The sequence below is a fragment of the Pinus tabuliformis genome, chromosome J (genome assembly GCF_031772625.1).
Source record: "Pinus tabuliformis cultivar Carrire ecotype Pingquan chromosome J, CPIR1, whole genome shotgun sequence".
In the NCBI taxonomy this organism is placed as follows: domain Eukaryota; kingdom Viridiplantae; phylum Streptophyta; class Pinopsida; order Pinales; family Pinaceae; genus Pinus; species Pinus tabuliformis.
Genome location: NC_142295.1, coordinates 649,063,392 through 649,069,493, shown reverse-complemented (window position 1 = coordinate 649,069,493; position 6,102 = coordinate 649,063,392).

The window sequence follows — 6,102 nt, the reverse complement described above, 5'->3', positions numbered from 1 at the left end:
ATCAACGCTTATTCTGTAGATTATATCATAAAAGAGTTTCTAACATGTTTTCTTAGCAGTCATAAACATATATAGCGTATATCATGTGAACTAATCGCATTTGAATTATCTTCTAAAAATAAATATCTCAAATGTAATTAATTTAGATCCAAAACTACAATATTAAAATAGTTAACTATTTTCGATGCGGGATTGATCAAATCCCCGTTTGAGCCAACTCAACCTTTTACATTAAAGTTAAATGTACAGAATTAATTAAGTGAAACGTGTGTTATAATCACAAAATTATTAGCAATAGAGCAGAATGTACGTTAGCTGTACAGGATACAGAGTTAAAACGCAGAAAAATTAGCTTCCCTGTATGATACGTTAGCTGTACAGGGTAGAGTTATAATGCAGAAAAATTAGCTTCCTTGAAAGATACCTCAGAGAACTTGAACAATATTCTAGAGGCTACAGTGAAAAGTAATCCCAGACAACAGACTAGAATATTCTAATTTCTAGCAATACATTTCTGCAATTTCACCACGGCCTGTCTAACTGATACGTCAGCTGTACAGGGTACAGAGTTATAATGCAGAAAAATTAGCTTCCCTGAAAGATACCTCAATGAACTTGAACAATATTCTAGAGACTACAGTGGAAAGTAATCCCAGACAACAAATTAGAATATTCTAATTTCTAGCAATACATTTCTGCAATTTCACCACGGCCTGTCTAAACCCCCACCACGAAGGCGCCTAGCCAGTCGCAAATCTCTGGGCACTGAAATAGTAAGAAGATTAATTCCACTGGACAAGTCAGTCAGAAAATATCATCTTGAAGTAAAAATACTGCTAAATTTTTCAGTTCAACAAAGTTGACACTAAATGTTGTTTAATGGCATCATCAGTTAAGTGTGGAGATAAACAATAAAAGTATGCTCATTTCAGTGTGGAGATTAACAATAAAAGTATGCTCATTTCAATGTGAATATTTAACAATAAAAGTATGCTCATAGTGCATCATTGCCACCAACAAATATAAATGTGAAACTGAGTCAAAAACCTTCATTTACGACGGCCAACCAACTGATAAGCAAAGACTATTACAAACTCTAAGCGAAGCACAAACCATAACCTTTGAACCATCTCACCTAAGGGTACTTTGGGTACATTGTGATCCCACGTTGTGGAGCTATCAATGAAAAAAAGTTGAAATAAGTCAAGATGACAAGGAGGAGAGGAGCTCCTCCCACTTTCACCATTCCATGTCAAATTCCTTCATATCTCAAGCACAATAACACACCCATTTGGAAAATATTGAAAATGTTAGTTGTTCCTTCTACTTAACTTGTTTTATTATGCTATTTGAACAAACTAATCCTATTATTTCCCACTTTTTCTTTGCCAAAACTGGTGATTTGATACAAATGGCTGACTAAGATAGTTTTCAGACTAGTAGAGCTAAATGGAGTTAGTCACAAGGTTCAACTTTTAAAATCTTTACAAAAAAATATGTGAGAACAATTTGTGGATTGTGTTTCAATCACACCTAATACAAGCTTGAAGATATATAGCTCTATCTCTCTTTTCATGCAATTTGATCCATTGGAAACATAAGCATACAAAAAAATCAATCATATATTTTGTTCCATTAAAAATAACCATCAACTTTTGTAACCAACATGTGGCAAGGAACCTAAGACACCAACCGATGTAGTTGATTGCAACTTTGCAACTTTTGAAGTAAACTTGAGGCACATTCAAAACAATATGCATAATCTTTATTGTTGGGAAAACTTTTCTGCTAAGATTATCTCCGATCCTAAAAAAAGATTTAAGAATTTTTTTAGAAATAACTTGTATTAAGAGTGCCTGCAAATGCTTTTGTAGGTTTATGCTTAGTGACATTGTGATGCGAAGTTGTCTTTTCTTTTTTGTTTGTGATTGATCTCTATAACAATGTAATGGAGCGTAGAAATGCTAATTATCAACGCTTATTCTGTAGATTATATCATAAAAGAGTTTCTAACATGTTTTCTTAGCAGTCATAAACATATATAGTTGATATCATGTGAACTAATCGCATTTGAATTATCTTCTAAAAATAAATATCTCAAATGTAATTAATTTAGATCCAAAACTACAATATTAAAATAGTTAACTATTTTCGATGCGGGATTGATCAAATCCCCGTTGGAGCCAACTCAACCTTTTACATTAAAGTTAAATGTACAGAATTAATTAAGTGAAACGTGTGTTATAATCACAAAATTATTAGCAATAGAGCAAAATGTACGTTAGCTGTACAGGATACAGAGTTATAAAGCAGAAAAATTAGCTTCCCTGTATGATACGTTAGTTGTACAGGGTAGAGTTATAATGCAGAAAAATTAGCTTCCTTGAAAGATACCTCAGAGAACTTGAACAATATTCTAGAGGCTACAGTGAAAAGTAATCCCAGACAACAGACTAGAATATTCTAATTTCTAGCAATACATTTCTGCAATTTCACCACGGCCTGTCTAACTGATACGTCAGCTGTACAGGGTATAGAGTTATAATGCAGAAAAATTAGCTTCCCTGAAAGATACCTCGAAGAACTTGAACAATATTCTAGAGACTACAGTGGAAAGTAATCCCAGACAACAAATTAGAATATTCTAATTTCTAGCAATACATTTCTGCAATTTCACCACGGCCTGTCTAAACCCCCACCACGAAGGCGCCTAGCCAGTCGCAAATCTCTGGGCACTGAAATAGTAAGAAGATTAATTCCACTGGACAAGTCAGTCAGAAAATATCATCTTGAAGTAAAAATACTGCTAAATTTTTCAGTTCAACAAAGTTGACACTAAATGTTGTTTAATGGCATCATCAGTTAAGTGTGGAGATCAACAATAAAAGTATGCTCATTTCAATGTGGAGATTAACAATAAAAGTATGCTCATTTCAGTGTGAATATTTAACAATAAAAGTATGCTCATAGTGCATCATTGCCACCAACAAATATAAATGTGAAACTGAGTCAAGAACCTTCATTTACGACGGCCAACCAACTGATAAGCAAAGACTATTACAAACTCTAAGCAAAGCACAAACCATAACCTTTGAACCATCTCACCTAAGGGTACTTTGGGTACATTGTGATCCCACGTTGTGGAGCTATCAATGAAAAAAAGTTGAAATAAGTCAAGATGACAAGGAGGAGAGGAGCTCCTCCCACTTTCACCATTCCATGTCAAATTCCTTCATATGTCAAGCACAATAACACACCCATTTGGAAAATATTGAAAATGTTTGTTGTTCCTTCTACTTAACTTGTTTTATTATGCTATTTGAACAAACTAATCCTATTATTTCCCACTTTTTCTTTGCCAAAACTGGTGATTTGATACAAATGGCTCACTAAGATAGTTTTCAGACTAGTAGAGCTAAATGGAGTTAGTCACAAGGTTCAACTTTTAAAATCTTTACAAAAAAATATGTGAGAACAATTTGTGGATTGTGTTTCAATCACACCTAATACAAGCTTGAGGATATATAGCTCTATCTCTCTTTTCATGCAATTTGATCCATTGGAAACATAAGCATACAAAAAAATCAATCATATATTTTGTTCCATTAAAAATAACCATCAACTTTTGTAACCAACATGTGGCAAGGAACCTAAGACACCAACCGATGTAGTTGATTGCAACTTTGCAACTTTTGAAGTAAACTTGAGGCACATTCAAAACAATATGCATAATCTTTATTGTTGGGAAAACTTTTCTGCTAAGATTATCTCCGATCCTAAAAAAAGATTTAAGAATTTTTTTGGAAATAACTTGTATTAAGAGTGCCTGCAAATGCTTTTGTAGGATTATGCTTAGTGACATTGTGATACGAAGTTGTCTTTTTTTTTTGTTTGTGATTGATCTCTATAACAATGTAATGGAGCGTAGAAATGCTAATTATCAACGCTTATTCTGTAGATTATATCATAAAAGAGTTTCTAACATGTTTTCTTAGCAGTCATAAACATATATAGCTGATATCATGTGAACTAATTGCATTTGAATTATCTTCTAAAAATAATTATCTCAAATGTAATTAATTTAGATCCAAAACTACAATATTAAAATAGTTAACTATTTTTGATGCGGGATTGATCAAATCCCCGTTTGAGCCAACTCAACCTTTTACATTAAAGTTAAATGTACAGAATTAATTAAGTGAAACGTGCGTTATAATCACAAAATTATTAGCAATAGAGCAGAATGTACGTTAGCTGTACAGGATACAGAGTTAAAACGCAGAAAAATTAGCTTCCCTGTATGATACGTTAGCTGTACAGGGTAGAGTTATAATGCAGAAAAATTAGCTTCCTTGAAAGATACCTCAGAGAACTTGAACAATATTCTAGAGGCTACAGTGAAAAGTAATCCCAGACAACAGACTAGAATATTCTAATTTCTAGCAATACATTTCTGCAATTTCACCACGGCCTGTCTAATTGATACGTCAGCTGTACAGGGTACAGAGTCATAATGCAGAAAAATTAGCTTCCCTGAAAGATACCTCAAAGAACTTGAACAATATTCTAGAGACTACAGTGGAAAGTAATCCCAGACAACAAACTAGAATATTCTAATTTCTAGCAATACATTTCTGCAATTTCACCACGGCCTGTCTAAACCCCCACCACGAAGGCGCCTAGCCAGTCGCAAATCTCTGGGCACTGAAATAGTAAGAAGATTAATTCCACTGGACAAGTCAGTCAGAAAATATCATCTTGAAGTAAAAATACTGCTAAATTTTTCAGTTCAACAAAGTTGACACTAAATGTTGTTTAATGGCATCATCAGTTAAGTGTGGAGATAAACAATAAAAGTATGCTCATTTCAGTGTGGAGATTAACAATAAAAGTATGCTCATTTCAGTGTGAATATTTAACAATAAAAGTATGCTCATAGTGCATCATTGCCACCAACAAATATAAATGTGAAACTGAGTCAAAAACCTTCATTTACGACGGCCAACCAACTGATAAGCAAAGACTATTACAAACTCTAAGCAAAGCACAAACCATAACCTTTGAACCATCTCACCTAAGGGTACTTTGGGTACATTGTGATCCCACGTTGTGGAGCTATCAATGAAAAAAAGTTGAAATAAGTCAAGATGACAAGGAGGAGAGGAGCTCCTCCCACTTTCACCATTCCATGTCAAATTCCTTCATATGTCAAGCACAATAACACACCATTTGGAAAATATTGAAAATGTTAGTTGTTCCTTCTACTTAACTTGTTCTATTATGCTATTTGAACAAACTAATCCTATTATTTCCCACTTTTTCTTTGCCAAAACTGGTGATTTGATACAAATGGCTGACTAAGATAGTTTTCAGACTAGTAGAGCTAAATGGAGTTAGTCACAAGGTTCAACTTTTAAAATCTTTACAAAAAAATATGTGAGAACAATTTGTGGATTGTGTTTCAAGCACACCTAATACAATCTTGAGGATATATAGCTCTATCTCTCTTTTCATGCAATTTGATCCATTGGAAACATAAGCATACAAAAAAATCAATCATATATTTTGTTCCATTAAAAATAACCATCAACTTTTGTAACCAACATGTGGCAAGGAACCTAAGACACCAACCGATGTAGTTGATTGCAACTTTGCAACTTTTGAAGTAAACTTGAGGCACATTCAAAACAATATGCATAATCTTTATTGTTGGGAAAACTTTTCTGCTAAGATTATCTCCGATCCTAAAAAAAGATTTAAGAATTTTTTTAGAAATATCTTGTATTAAGAGTGCCTGCAAATGCTTTTGTAGGTTTATTCTTAGTGACATTGTGATGCGAAGTTGTCCTTTTTTCTTTTTTTTTGTGATTGATCTCTATAACAATGTAATGGAGCGTAGAAATGCTAATTATCAACGCTTATTCTGTAGATTATATTATAAAAGAGTTTCTAACATGTTTTCTTAGCAGTCATAAACATATATAGCTGATATCATGTGAACTAATCGCATTTGAATTATCTTCTAAAAATAAATATCTCAAATGTAATTAATTTAGATCCAAAACTACAATATTAAAATAGTTAACTATTTTCGATGTGGGA